Source organism: Protopterus annectens, chromosome 1.part0, assembly GCF_019279795.1.
Source record: "Protopterus annectens isolate FY-2018-M chromosome 1.part0, PAN1.0, whole genome shotgun sequence".
NCBI lineage: Eukaryota > Metazoa > Chordata > Ceratodontiformes > Protopteridae > Protopterus > Protopterus annectens.
Genome location: NC_056725.1, coordinates 507,156,110 through 507,172,661, shown reverse-complemented (window position 1 = coordinate 507,172,661; position 16,552 = coordinate 507,156,110). Strand labels below are relative to the sequence as shown.

The 16,552-nt window shown below is 37.3% G+C and overlaps 1 protein-coding gene across 1 annotated transcript in view; it reads right to left on the bottom strand.

The window, feature by feature from the left end:
* LOC122793140 overlaps window positions 1-10,741 on the bottom strand; it is a 291,237-nt gene extending 280,496 nt beyond the window's left edge. The window contains exon 1 of the mRNA XM_044060925.1: window positions 10,218-10,741. The gene's annotated coding sequence lies outside the window, so the exon portion shown is untranslated. The remainder of the gene's footprint in view (window positions 1-10,217) is intronic.
* Between the last annotated feature and the right edge of the window lie 5,811 nt (window positions 10,742-16,552).

Below are 16,552 nucleotides of genomic sequence, written 5' to 3'. Positions count from 1 at the left end.
GACTCATCAATTCCTCTTATATCCTGTTGCTGGAGTAACACTTCTTAGGTTTATAAGTTTGATTGCCAAGCATACAACCTACTGGGTTTCAAAAAACTTTATTGTTGTAAACATAGCCTGATGATTTCTGTTTTCCATGTATGTGTTGAGATTATTGGTGAAGGAAGTTAATAAATGACTTGCTCTTACTGTAAGGAGAAGCATAATGCATCTATCACATTTTCTGTTGTTGGTATTTATTTTTCTTTTTAGTATTAGGTTCCTTGATTAATGTTACCTCTTCCAGTAAAACATTCTAGGTGTAGAATTTCAAACAGAACCAGAATGGAGACTGAAATAATACTCCATGCAGAAGGATACCTTTAAGTAAATTATAGGAAATAAAATATGAAACACTGAAAGCTTTTCTGAATAGTTCATTTTAAACCCTTTTTAAATGATCTTCCTAGAGCAAGCAGACACACCATTTAGAATTATCCAGGCTACAGAATATATTCTTTATTTTGGCAAATGCACAGAAGGCAATGTTTGAATTGGTTGTTTGCTGTTGTTTGTAGAGCTTTAACAGTGTGTCATTTTTAAATTATTTTACTATTTAGTTTGTAATCCTAATTTAGGATGTTTTGTCTAAGTCTCATAGTGCTACATTTATTTACAGTAAAGGTAGTGTCAGTACCACTATGCCAGACAGGTATTTTTGTAGACTATTTTGAAGAACTTTATCATGTTTTATTGCAGTAATTAAGATATCCAGTTTCAAGGCATCAGAATTTCCCGGTTGTATATGTCAGTTTATAATGTTGATTGTCAATATGACCCACTAGCTTTCAAAAAGCTTGACTGCCATAACCTCATGTGGATATTTTCTATTGCCCATACATGGATAAAGATTATTTTTGAAGGAAGTTCATGCAACATGTCTGACTGTAAGGAGAGGCCTATTACATAAACTTGAAAGGCATTACGTAATGTATATGACACATTTCTTCCTACTGTGAACTTTTAAAGTATTGGGCCTTCAAGTCTGGTGTTAGCTTCTCCAGAAGAGTACTTCAGGTAGATGTGGCTGACTTTCAAATTAAATATGATCCAGTACTGCATTGCAGATGAGGCAGAGGTCACCTCTAAGTATCATATTGGAAACAGAATATAATAACAGCTCTTGAAAACTGTCTAGATCACATACATTTCCTACCTTATGTCTTCTTCCCTAGCCAGGAATAATTTTGTTTCAAGTGGCTATTTAAAAGCTTTAAAACTCAACATTGTTTCAGAAATAGATCAGATCAGTGAGGTAATACATTGAACTTCCATGAGTGCCATAGCATCACCTTTAGAATTAGCTAAAGAAAGTCACTAGATCTTTAACAATGTCATCTTTATTTATGATTTGACCTTTTTTTGTAATCATAATTTGTCCTTTTTTTCTAAGCCTTGTGATACTGCATTTTGTGACATTAAATGTGACGCTACATTTAATGACATTAAAGATGAGGTTATTACTTCTCCACCAAATATGTATTTTCTTAGACTGTCTTGGAGAATTTCAACCTATTTTTATTAAAGTAATTATACCTAGTTTGCAGTTATTGGCATCTTTGGCTATCCATACCCCATTCCAACATCTACAGTCAAGAAAAATGTTCAGCAATTGGCCTCAGTACATAGCCTTGGGAACATCACTAGTAGCTCCCATTGTGAGTTGTTATGTCATTTTGCTTAACCAGTTTTTCACTCATTGAACCATGTAAGGCTTGCCATTCATTGCATTTCACTCATCAGTTGTTTTTTTCTGCAGGATAGTGTTGAAATGATAGAGCAAGGAAAAATAGTACACTATGCACTGTAAGTTCTTCAGCAAATTCTGCTACTACCTCTGGGAAGAATGAAAAGGTAATCTCACACCTGGACAAGTCCACACTGTTTTACATCTAAGAGCAGTATGCCATCGGTGTTGTTTTTGATAAGTTCCTTTGTGGCTCTCCTACATAGCTTCATACCTATTTTTTTTTTTTTTTTGCTAGATGTGATGTAAAAGTTACTATTATCTTCAGACCACAGAATGATTGCTTGTAGTAAGATTTGTTTAGCTTTTCTTGGAGCTTTTGAAATTCCCCTTTTTGAATGTCCTGCTAAAGTCAAGATAGATGGCATACTCTTTTATCCCCACAGTAACCCCAGAAGGTGTGAGTTTGGAATTGGTGGACATCGGTTGCTCTTGATATTCCCAAGGTGTAAGCATGCTGGATGCCAACTGTCCTGCTTGTTATAATAATACAACCCAATAGAGTTTCCAACAAACAGTTTTCAACATACATCTTGACCTGTAATTGTTACGTGAAGATGAATTTGTCTTCTCCTTATTGATTACTGTAAGAATTAATATCCAGTTCTCATGTATGATGGTGAATTTTAACAAATACTGAACAATTTGCATTAGGTCTGCAGTAGCGGAGTCATTTATCTCTTTTATGCCATTAAGAACAATGATCTGCATTCTTGGACTACTATTCCTTTTCATTTCTCTAATTTCTCTCAATAGCTTTTCTTTAATGGTTTGTTCTAGACTCTTATCAAATTTTAGATATTTCCTTTTGTATCATTTTTTTGTCTCTGAATATTTATGTAGTATGTTCCACAAATTCGAACACTGTCTTTTTTTGTAAAATGCATGTCATACACACACAGGATTGTTATAATTTCCTGCCACCTATGATGCTTTTTAAGTATAATTAAACAAATCCTTCACTCCATTAGTTATGCATGTAGCTAAGCTGTTTTTATTCTCTGAGAAATTGTTTCCTTATAGCCCTGCATAATACTTTGCACTCATTCTGAAGCTTTGCAGTTACACTTCTCTTCATCTTCTTATATCAGTTATTCATTTTATTCATAAAGCACTTAATGGATTTGTAAAATTTGCTTTGAGGTTTCACATTTGTTTTCTTTTCTATGTGTTATTCCTTATATCTGATTATCTTCTTGGGTAGCTTTTCATTTTTATGTATTCCCAATCACAACCGGTTCCAGTTTCTAACATATTCTTTGTTTGAAAGATGCAGAGTTGCTTTGTTTGAGTGAAAAAAATATCTAGAATGCATTACATTTTGCTGCATTCTTTCTTGGACTTGCCCTCTGTCCTTTTTCTTTTTTTTTATGTATTTATTCATTTATTTGTTTATTTATTTTACTTGTAGCCTATTAAATAGGCAGTCATTGAGAAAGTTAATATCTCCAAGAAGGGCATTATATAATAAAAGGCTATATTTTTTTTTTACATTTTTATTTACTACAAAAAGGTTAGAACTATTCTCATTCTTAGCTGCTAACATAAGTTACTGGGTTGGTACATTTTCAGTACATTTCTTTTATTTTTGGAATCCAAGTTTATTTGGGAGAAGTTAAAGTCACGTAGGGTAATTCATTTTTTGTATGGGATAGAATTTGTAGTTAGGTAAACAGAACTTTAATCTTGAGTGTTGGGGCATTCAGTAGTCTATAAACACCTATCAGTATGTTATCCTGTTCTCTTTGTTCTAGTCTTTATAGCTAAATTGAATTTGACTCCTTTCCTTTGCATCTCTTATACTTATTACCTGCTATCGCTCCATAAACTACTTATTGTCTTGTAACCATCCACATCCATCCTCGACTGTCATTCAAGCCACATCTTTGTTAGTGGACTTATGTCTACATAACACGGCAGTATCTACATCTCTTCTTCTGCCTCCTTATTTAAATACTTCCGGAAGTCAAACATGTGATGCTCAGACAATCTGGTCTTACACCTTCCATGTTGTTGCTGTTTGTCTTTCGGCTTTTCCCGGTAAGGGGTCACCACAGCGGAACTCTGGTCCACTAATGATTGGCAGTAGATTTTTTTTACGAAACGCCGAGGTGCCAGCTCAATGCCAAACCTTCAATGAAGGCACGCCCATTTACGCACGCATGTCTTTCAAATGCTACCCAACCATGGGGAGAACATGCAGACTCCACACAGAAGGCACTCCCAAGCCAAGATGAGAATCGAACGGGAGAACCTCTTGCTGTGAGGTAACAACACTACCTCTTACACCTTCCATGTTTTAAGTTAATAGGTTCTGGGGTGCTCTGGGGGTGTGTTTGCTTTTTTTCTTTGAGGGTTTTCATTAAAACAAAAAGTGTTGTAAAGGTGACATAATTTCAGATGGAAATGATACGAAACAACTGTGTAAGAGATCAACCTGCCAAACATTAATTGGTGCATGTAACACAAAAGCTGGAAATAGAGCTTTAAAAAGGATATAAAAATAGCCCAGTACCTACCTATGAACCTATATATAATAGGTTGGAATAATAATTTCTTATCATAATGGCTACACTCCACATATCATTCTGGAATGTGAATGGCCTCACAGGTATAGACAAAAAGGTAAGTGTACTGAATTATATTAAGAAAAGCAGAGCTCAAATAGGAATGTTTCAGGAGTCACATTTGGAAAGAAGTAACCATGAGAATTTGATAAAGAAAAGATTTCAGGACAAATATGCACCCTGACTGCATGTGTAAAAATGGGAAAAAGGGGTTGCAGCAGAGTATCAGGGACAAGGGAAAAGGGGAGTTCTTATACTAATTGCTAGAGGAGCTCCAATAGTGATAGAAGAGGAAAAGAAAGGTAGTAATGTTAGATTTGTGGTGGTAAAGGGCTACAGGCAAGGGAGGAGGACTACACTGGCATGTATTTATATTCCACTAGTTAAAACTGCTATTTTTGAGCTTAAGAAAATTTGGGGAGAAATAATCAACTTTCAGCAGGGAATATTACTTAGAGGTGGGAACTGGAACTTGATTGACAGCAGTGTGGATGTATCTGGGAGACCAAGAAGTAAAAATATAACAAAATGGGTAGATTTCTGAAGAGATTTATGAAACTATTTGCTTTGGAAGATGTGAGTTCAGTAAGAGGAACTCAAAGAGAATTTACATATTATTCCCCAAGATACAAAAACTGGGTTAGACTAGACAGAAATTATATTTCACAGCAATATGTGTATTTAATTGAAAGCTTCACTACACATTCAATAACTATTTCATCCAATAACAACTAAGTTAAAAATGCAGGGTAATGATGTACAAAAATGAAACACTGGTGCTTCCCCACCTACCTTTTACAAAAAGAGGAATTTAAGGAATAGGTAGTGGAAATGATTTGAGGGGTCTATATTAGAACATCGAAGTTTCAAAACTTGGAATGTTCTAATACCGACCCCTATTCAGCAAAAGCTGAAAATATCGAAGCAACAAAAAAACAAATTTTTTCCTAGGGAAAGAATTTGGTTGTCCGTTTCTGTTGCTTCCATATTTTCAGTGCTGTGGTGGAAAGTTATGGGTTGGGTTCAGGTAAGTGTGCGATTGAGTGCGGGTTAGGTTAGTTAGGGTTAGGGTGCGGGTTAGGTATGTATGTGATTGTGTGGATGTGAGGGTTAGGGCGGGTTAGGTGAGTTAGGGTTAGGGCACAGTTTAGGTATGTGTGCGATTGTGTGAACGTGAGGGTTAGGGTGGGTTAGGTGAGTTAGGGTTAGGGCATGGGTTAGATATGTGTACGATTGTGTGGACGTGACGGTTAGGGCGGGGTAGGTGAGTTAGGGTTAGGGTGTGGGTGAGGTGAGTGTGCGATAGTGACGGACCTTAGGGTTAGGGTTTGGGTTAAGGTAAGTGGATAGTTAGTGTTGTGTGTATAGTTTAATGTAGGGTGAGGTGTAAGATTTTAGGTGGATGTGTGTGGATTGCTGTTTGTTTGGTGTGCTTGTGTTGTGTGTATGTGTTTTGGAACAGCAAATTTTTTCCCTAGGAAAAAAAATTGCTGTTCTGTATGTTCGATGTTTTCAGCTTTTGCTGAATAGGGGTCTTCGATGTTCTAATATAGACCCGATTTGAGAACTATTAGGGAAGATAAAAAATTCTTCAGAAGTTTTAGCTGGTGAGTGGATAAAATGAAAATGAAAGTAGAGTTTAAAACTACGGTAGAAAGAGTACAATAGGGTATAAAGAAAAAGAGATATGGTTAAGAAGTAACAAGAATTATTCAGAGGGACTGACAAAGGTTAAAGTATTCTAGAATAAGGGGAATCTCACAGAACAAGAAGAGGCACAATTGCAGAGTGTTAGACAGAAAATAAGGGAGTATCTGGATAACATGCATGAGTTTAGAAAGATTGTTGTTAAACAACTGTTTTTTGATAACTCTGGTGCACAAAAACTCTTAGCACAAAGACTTATGCATCAGAGTGAGAAAGGGTTGTTGCCAAACTCTGGGAGCCTATAACAAGAATAATAACCAGAGATCCTGTAGAAGTATTAGTGATAGGTCTGAAATGTTAATGAAAATTTGTATAAAGCAGAGGAATGTGAAAACCAGGAAAAAGTACAACTGGAAATATTTATGGAAGGCTTAAGTATGCCAAGGTTAGAGGTAGATGAGGCTCAACACTTAACAGTTAAGATAGGATGAAATGAGATAAAAATTGTGACACATAAATCAATCTGTACGAAAGTCTTCAGCAATAGATGTTATTCCTGTGGAAGTTTGGAAGCTAGGAGGGAAGAAAGCGATAAAGATCTTGAAGGTTTTGTTTAATGGTATTTTAAAAGGAGAGGAAGCACCAACAGCCTGGAAGAAAGCTATAATACCAATAATGATAAAATCCATCAGACCCAGCGTCATATAGGCTGATTTCAATTTTAAACTATGATTACAAAGTGTTTATGTCTATAGCAGCTTAAAGGTGGTGTTGCCAAATTTGATAAATATGGATCAATGTGGTTTTGTGGAGGCTAGGCAAACATTTGACAACATTAATAGAACAATGATGATCCAGAAGGAAGACAAATATAAGAAAACATCACTGTTGTTGGTGGGTCTTGATGCAGATAAAGCATTAGACAGGGTAAGATGGGATTTTATGAGTAGGGTAATAGAAGCATTTCCATTCCCTGATACAATAATAAGGTTAGCTGAAAAATTTATGAGAGATCTGATGCAAAAAATTAAAGTGGGAGGGTTCCTCTCTGTTAAGTTGTGCCTGAATAGAGGAAGCCGTCAGAGGTGTCCTCTCTCCCCTTTGTTATTTGCATTATATTTAGAACCATTGGCTAAGAAAATAATGGACTCAGAAATTCAATAATGTAATTAGTATAGTATTCAAGAAAAGTTGGCTTAATTTGCAGATGATATTATTTTTGTACTTAATAAAACCAGAAAAGGTCATATTAGTATTGTTGAACATTCTGAGACAGTTTCATGTTTTCAGGATATAGGATTAATGCGGATAAGTCTACAGATTAATGGTTCAGCAATACCTATATTTATTGGGACATGATGAAATTAAATATTTAGGAGTATTAAAAAGGATTATGTTATGGCAGCTAAGAATATATGGAAAGAGACTAAACTGTGATTATAACTAAGGAAATGATTTTTCTGAGCTGAGATACAGGATCTGAATTGCCTAGATATATTATGGGCTTGTTAAGTTTAATTCTGGCGGCTGACAAAAAAGCAATTAATAGAAAATGGAAATCAAAGTCTAAACAAACTGTACCTGAAGTAGTGAATATTGTAACAGAGACAAAATAACTGGAAGTGGGTTCTTTAGAAAACTACATAGGAAAAGTGGAAATTGTAGGAACAATACATGTAGAATAATGTTTTGGAGAAAGAGTGATGTTTAAGAAAGGTGGGAATTCAGCAATTTATGTAATGCAGGATTAATGATAATTATATAAAAGCATGTATGTGATATATAATGTTTGTAGCTGTGAAAATATTAACATGGTTTGTTTTATTTTAGATAAATGTATGTTACCTATATCTTAAGTGATATTTCAATAAATGTGTTAAAGAAAGATGAGGCTATAGAGCAATTACTCATCCAACATGACAGAAGTCAGCTGAAGTGGTTGGTGACACCATCAATGGTAGATATACATGGAAATGCCCTTTAAGAAGAGGCCCAGGGCAAACCAAACAAGCTACATGGATTATATCTGTCAGCTTGCTTAGGAATTCATGGGGAACCTGCAGGATGAGCTGGAAACTGATAATGTTTACAGGGAATATTAGTGGAACCTCTTCAACTAGATGTCAGGAAAATCCTCACCTGGACAAACAGTTTTGAAAATGTATTGGTGGATGGATACTACCATTTCATTTAAATACATGATTCCTCCTGAAAAGGGTGCCTTTTATCTCTAGCTGTGGTCTTAAGAGTTGAAAAGATTAAAATAAAATATAATACATGCTTATGTGTTTTTGTGCATATACACATTTTACAGAGGGATTCATGTCACAACAATGAATATAACAAATTTGAATCTACAAATATAAAACTCAAAACATTAATTACCACACAAATGGAACAAAATGTGAAGCTCCACAGCATTCCCTGTGGGGGTGGAGGGAGATAACCCTCCACCCTCCCATTATTTAAATATTTTTTGCTTTCCTGGTGCTCTTCTAGTTGATAGCTGCTGAGCTCCCTCGTATGTCTCTCATCCTGATCTTCACTACCACATGACATGAGGAGTGGTATTGGGAAATGTGGGTACAGAGCCGTGGACTTATCAGTGCACCAGGGCATTTTCCTCAGCCCTCCCCTAGTGTGTTGGTGTTTACATTGCTTGGCTGGGTGGTCAATGAAATGTGGCTTCAGAATGTGCCACCTCTGGGCCCATAAAGCCACCACATCTACTCAGGCCTTTCTGCACACTCAGTAGTGCAACCTCTCTAAGTTCTGAATTCCACCAAGGCTCACTCTTCCCAAGATACATATGCCTATTCCCTCACCACCTCCTTCAGATGTCTGAGTTTCTAATGTGTTCTAGGATATCTGGGACAGAACCAGGAATTTGTCTGTCTTTGCAACCAGAGCTGGATCATGGTTGCACATCTGTGGAGAAAAGGCAAACACTCTATGACAGAAAATCTGTTGCCACGTTCCATCTGCATTACTTTGCTGTAACAAATGACTAGCAAGCTGTACTGCAGTCTGAAATACTGATAGTATCCTCGAACTAGAAACGTCAAAAAAAGAAAAAATCTACAGACACTAACATAAAAGCTTCATACTACATTAATATCAAATAACAATCTCATGTCAGGCAACATGTCACAGCAAATACAACCAATTTATGGAAAATGTATCTTGAGATTCCTGTTCCAATTATGTTGGTTTTGACAAAGCTGTCCTGAGAAATTCACATGCTCCCACAAACAGATACACCTACTTTATTTAATCTTTTCAGATTTAGTAACCAAAAATATATAACCACTGGGCTGAGCAAGCATTCTAATGCAAAAAAAAAAAGACTTAAAATGTATGCCAACAAATAAATGTTTGTTTGGAGGACATACTATGGACAAGATTCACATATGCCTTGTTGTAGTCTTCTGTATGAAAAGTGAAGAGAAAATGCATTTCACCTGCATGCACATCAAGAAAGAATGGGAAAACAAGCAACTGTTTGAAACAACTGTCTTTTTAAAAAAAATTTTGACCCAATGTTGTACAATGTTTAGCATTTTTGCATAAATATTAGTTCAGCTTAAACATTATTGCTAAATGACAGCAGTCAGAAAAATCAGTACTGTCCTCAGAGAGACTCCTTACTGCATGATACAATCCCTTGTATAGCAAGACATACTTCTGATGAAGAAGAGACCTCTATACACACATAAAACTTGATTAAGTGCTAAAAATTGTTGGCCCATAAAAGTGTACTACTCTGCACTCATCATTTCTTTCATTATTATATATTACATGGACAGGAAATCTGAAGAAGGACATTGACAGCACTTCCATGCACTTTCTAACAAAGACTGAAAAAAGTGGACGGAATATATTGCATGGACTGCTTCATCACTTAATAAAAACATTATTTAACTGATATAGCAAAGAACAAGACTCTTATCTTGAAGCTCTGTTTACCTTTTGTATGCAAAACTAGTGAGCGTCAGATGGAAGTGGCTCAGAAGTGGTACATTTTGCTCAGTCCTGCTCTTATCTGGTGCAGAAATGTAAGTGACAGCCAGACATGAGACAGACAGAGCTCAGACGTCAAGATAACATAATCAGATGTCTCATTACTTTTCACTGTACAAAATCACTGACAGGGCAAGCATTTATTTGCATTAAGTAACACTGTAATACCTAAGCATAGTTTTCATGGAAGTACTTACAGATGTGAACACGTGCTCTTCATGTCAGGAACTGCATTGCCTACCGTCATTTTGTGATAGCCATGCCAGTGGAAATTCTGAAGACCATTTCAGACATATGTTTGGTCAGTTGTTTAGCTCATGAGTCACACAGATATTCAGTCATCAGAAGTTCTTCCTCCATAGTATATATGACCTGTGGTGATGTTTCTTTGTTTATACTGTACTTCTCAAGCTCTTTGGTTTCTTAGCATCTTTTCTCTCCATTTATCTTATTAGCAGCATGCTGAAACAGAGCTGATGTGTCTTCTTCCGTAAAGAAACATGATTTAGAGAGCAGCGCACATACAGTCACACTCAATATACGTTTCTCATTAGGAGTCGAGTACGTTCACAAAGTGAAATCTGAACTGTGATCAAAGATCATGTTTCTATCCTTTTGTGCTCAAAGAAAATCTGTAAAGGGTAACTGGGAGATGGAAGAAATAATTTGTGTTATCTGTTAATAACATTGTCTTGAAAGAAGTATAGCTGTTCTCTGCAGACTGCTGTAACACAGTCTGCTTTGCGTGCCTGCAGGTAACTAGGCTGTTCTGTAAATTAAATTGACAGTGTGACAGAAAGGTTGCTGCAGCTCGAACTCACAGATAACACTCACTCTCTGCTAATGAATACTGAACACAGGAGAAGCAATGCTGCCATTACAAACTTAAGGATTATTAATGCTTTCTTAATAAATATTTCTAAAATATTTTATTGTTGTCTGTTTTGTGCCATTGTTTGCAGCCCTTTTTGCAGCAGTTCTGCTAAGGTCAGATTTACAAAATGTTCCAGTACCATTTCAGGACTGAAAAACTCATGTTTCCTTTTACTGCCTTAATTTGAATATGAAGAATGGATGTTAGCAGTGCACTCTAAGATTATATTAATTGTTATTATTCCGTGTGAAGAATGCTACCACCCCAAAGGGAGCTATATTTGTGTGTCTGATTTTAGTACCTGTTTACTGACTGATACACTTGTGAAAATATGCCCATGTACCTAGAATGAGAGTGGTTTAGGTTCTGTGTATAGGTACATGTGTGCTTGAGCATGTGTGCTCATGTTCATTGTATGAGTAGCATACATGCATGTGTGTTGTATATGTGTCAAAATTTACTTTCCTAGGCCTCCGAGGTGCTGCCATTCCATTAAAAATGTGGCACTTTATCTATGCTATGTACATATATATTCTTTATTTTCACTGCTGTGTATAAGCACATATATGCATGTTCTTTATTATCTCTAATGTCTAAATGTGTGTATTCCTAAAATCTTGCTGGGTATATTTGGCATTCTAACTTTTAGATATAAAAACACAGCATAGGTGAAAAGTGGCCACTGGAAAATATTTTTTCAGCAATTTTTTTTTTTTTGCTGTCATAAGTTGCCACTGACAGTTAACTTCTCTGTTAAAAACATCCTTGTCAATTAGATGCTCATATGTTTGTACCCAGTGCATATTAGCTATAGTTAAACATCCATCAGAGTGTATTTTTTACAGCTACAGTACTAAATACATTATCTCACCTGCTGAATGCACTGCACCCACTTAGAGTTTATTTTATAATACAGAAGCTCAGCATTCTTAGCTGCCAGCATGGATACACAGTTGTTTAGCTGACTGTAAAATATTTCATTCAACTCTGGAGGAGCCTTACACCTGTCCTGCTGCTGACAGCCACCATACCAGAAGTCCCAAAGTTATGGCTTCATTTAGACATACTGTGCTCATCATATCCAGTATCTTGTCACTGTATGTTATTTCTGGTGCTATCCTAAAAAAAGGTACCTTTATGCACCCAGTAGGATCTGTTATTCAATACTGCATATAAATGAACAGACAAACCAATAAAATATTTACTGGAGGTTAACTGAACTGGATGTTAATTGGTATCAGAGTTTATACTATGGGCAAGCTGATATAGAGGAAATAACCATGGTGTGGTAGAACAGAATTTTTATTCTTTTAGCTATAAAGTAGTCAGCAACACTGGCATAAACTACCGAGAATTAACCGATTTGCCAGCTTCATTGACACAGAAGTAGAAAAGCCCTTTGACTCAAGAAACGTGAGTATGATTATCAGCACAGGAAGAAGTGAATAGAGCCGTGCATCACTGGCTCACCTCTCCTTAGGGGGAGGGAGTGCTCGTACGTGCCCGGGTTACACAGTCCCATAGTAGAACCCCCAGTGGAGATGAGAGACCACATGTGAACAATAGCTTCTGGGGTTAGGACAGTCGTGAGGTATTATGTCACTTGTGCAAGTGAGTGACATACATTTTCTCATGCCTATTACAGGCCAAACACATAGTGGGTTACTAATCTTGTATTATGGGGTTAGAGCTAAAAAAAAAAACAACAACAACTGATGGCTGCCTAAATGATGCCCCCTCTGTATCAGTGTTTAGTCCTGGTGGTGGGGGAATAAATGGCTCAGATGGATGAAAAGATGTCTGATGGTCAGCAGACAGTGGAGGGATGAGCTCAAATATGATCAAATAGTTTTTTGTTCATGCTAAAGGCAGCTGAATTGCATTTTAGCAACTGCAGGGACATGGTGGAGGAGTATAAAGGAGGCTTTGGGTATGTGCATTGTTGCAGTCACCTTTCCTTTCCGTAATCTTCATAGTGTTAATTGTGCCTAATTGGAATAAAGACCACGAATGCACATTCAGAAATTAATAGATATTGTTTGATCTATGTTTTTCACATACTTGAAAGGTATTATATAGCCATAAATGGGCTCCCTCAAATAATGTTGTGCAATGCCAATTCTAATAAAATCACAAAACCAGGGCTGCAAGTATTCTGGAAGATTTTTTTTTGTCCCCTGCTCCAGTACATTGACCATGAAACCTCTGTTCTGGACATAATATATGATCCACTCATTAGCCAAAGTGAAAGAGCATACTGGACTACTTGTTTTCCTTTGGGACAAGCCCTGATTGCCAGGAATGGTGTCATCATCTGTGACAAAGATCAGGGATTTTCTGTTTTAAGTTAGATAACCATCTCATGACAGCTATGACTTCCACTCAGAGCTTGTATGGCACATAACCATCTTCAGCTGCAGTGGTATATACTGCTTAGCCCAGAAGTCATATACTTCTCCTTCACAGACTAAACGCAGCCCCTTCTCCTGAGGTAGGTGAGCTAACATCAGCTGCTGTTCTCCCACCTCCTCAAGTTCCAGCTCATCCAGCATCTCTGCCACTAATCAAACTCGGGTCATCTAGAACATAGTCAGGGTTTTATTCCTTTAAGCTATAAAGCTGGCATGGACCCTGGGAGTTCTTCTAACCTGGCTTGCATCACCAAAACATGGTATTAACCTCCACAGTTCTGTCTGTGATCTTGGTGACACACATCCTTAGAAAGGCTTGAGGAGAACTGTGGTTACCATCTGTTTTGCATACAAAATTAAAATTAGGATAATCCTCTTTGAGAGTACTCATTCTCAAAAATGCAGCGGGGCTGTGAAACTGAAGTGCAGAATTCTTCTCTCACTGACCAGAAGACATGCATACAATCTTGCTACAGATAGCAGAACATATCATACATCCATGCTTTTCTTCAATAGATGGCAGACCTCATTACTAAAGATGCAACATGCTACCAAACAAAACACAAACAAATAATGAACTTTCAAGCATTTGATCATTAGGTTTCATCACTACACCTTAAAAGTATTGCTTTCTTTGACCATGTAGGTTCATAGGTGTTTACTAGGCTAACAACCACAAGGGCCTTTTTAAGCCTAGCCATGCATCCCAAATCTCTGACAAGTTCTGATGCCCTTGATAAGTGTAAACATGGGCCTGGGAGATGAACCATTTACATGTTACCTGTGTCCATTAGAGACATAGGTACCACACCAGGGATGTATTTCCGGTTTCCCATCCAATTGTCCAAGTTGCACTTGAAATGGGTTAGGGAGAAACTCTGCTTCACATAGATGGGGAGCCAGTTCCATAGATGGGGTAGTCTCTGGGATACATACCTATTTCTCCAGCAGGTCCTATTTATATTGCAGGCAAGGTTTAAGTTTTTAGAATGGGTAATTCTGGTACTGTTTGTCTGACAATACCCTGCATGCCAGGCATAGATCTCCCCTCAAAAGACTGTAGGAGACAGAATAGAGGGATAGGGTCTTGAGGCAGTCAGCATAGGACATATTACTTACACCCTGGATGTTCCAGTTGTTGGATATGTACTTACAGCCCTGATGTTCCAGTTGTTGGATATGCCTGGCTAGGTACATACCAAAGGGGGCATTGTACTCAATGACAGGTCTGATGAATGCCGTATACAGTGGAACAATGACTTCTTTGGACTTAGATGCCATACCTGTGTTGATAAGTTTTGCAACATAGAATGATTTCCTCACCACTGTAGACATGTGATGGTCAAAGGCTAGGTTATTATCTATGTGTGTCCCTAAGTCCCTGACTACTAGGTCAACTCTATGGGGTGTGTTGTCAATATGATAGTTACCAGGGATGGATGAGTTCCCAAAGGATACTATTATGCATTTCTTGGCATTTAGTTTCAGTTCATGGCTCTGACAACAGTTGCTTGTCTGTGTCAGCCCCTCCTGGAGAACATTTAGAGGTCATGTAGAGTGTAGGTGATATGCCAAATCATTCCACAAATAATCAGTCAGCCTCTTCCAGATCTTGCTGTTATAAACAGCCACAGAAGACTACGAAAATCTGTCATAACTACCTAATATTAGTGACCATCTCTGGTGATGCATTACTGGTCCTTTAAGAGAATTAAAATCCCTGGAGTGACTTCCCTATATAAGAACAAGGTAAATGACAAACTCATATGTACCACTAATGGCTAAGCTTATAAACTTCAACTGGAATACCATCTTCTGCAATAGTACTGTGAATACCGCACACATCCTTCTTTCGAATTCTTTATCTGTCCTCCAGTGGTTTGATAACTAGGAGAAGGAGGGCACAAGAAAGTTTAGATGACAAAAGACCTGCATTAGTTACTAAAATGATAATGCTGGGTTCACTGAAAGCAGTGTGCAGATGTTGATTTCAGACAGCATTATGTAAATTTAACAAACACAGCCAAGAAAGTTGTTACAAGACAGAAAGCAACATTTTTTTATTGAAGGACAAACCCAACTTCTAGGTGACCATTTCAGTTTGTGGAGAATCATAAACTTCAGGCTCTGGAAACATTGCTCATCACTTTCTGCATCACGTTCTTTATTGCATACTGCTGGGGGGTAATTTGAATACAGAAATGTTTAGGACTATATTTTCTGATATTCTATCAGTGGCTTACCTAATGCTGAGTGAAATTCAACATGCAGTAGGAGCAACTCGGTGAGCACTACTGGCCAACGGTAACAAATCACTGTGCTACAATACATCAGTGAAAGACTGGATGAAAGAGGTAGGTGAAATAGAAGAAAAACAGCAGCAGAGAGTAATCATCTATGTATAACTTACCAAAGAATTCTTACCTAAAGTAGCACAGGTACCTGCGGATACATAGACTACCCCTGGAAGGCATAAATGGATTAAAAAAAGGCAGCATGAAATGTGTTATGAAAAAAATAAAGATAAAAACAAATTAAAAAATGCAAGCAGAAATAATTCCATCAGTCAAGCACAGCATGATAATGTAAATGCTAAATCCCGCTGCATGAAATGTGGGGGAAAGACAGTAAAAATGTGTCTAACTTCTCATTTTCTAGCTTCATTCTCAGGGGTAGCAGAGTCAGAGCGTGTTTTTTGTACTTTGAACAAAAGATCTCAGAAGCCATGGAATTACTAAAGCCAATTGCCATTCATTAATTAGGGGTAACTCCATGTTTTAGCAGAATTCTGACTGTATACTCAGCAGGCTGTTCATTACACTGAACTATTTTCTGCTGAACAAGCTTTACTCTTTGTGAAGTTTCAACTCTATATGTGTACTCCACAGTTTGTGTGATTCAGCCATATCACTTGTCAATACACATTGAGTATTCAGTACAGTGGAGACCTTCAATAACAGTTTATATCTCTGCACACTGTCGCACAAGCTGTCCTTCCTCCACAACAGCTGCCAGGAAGCAGTTTCCAACTCCATGTTTTGGCATCAAAACTACATGAAGTGAGCACTGCGATGCAATGCACTGTCAGGGATACACAGAGTATATAACGGTGATAGTACCTCTTTAACTAACAACTACCCATGAGGCTTATCTGTATGCTGGGTGTCACATGGTCCTTTGAGCTTCATCAGTTGCTGCATGATATTAAACATTATGGACTTATCTAGATTGTCTGTTGTGTCTTTGT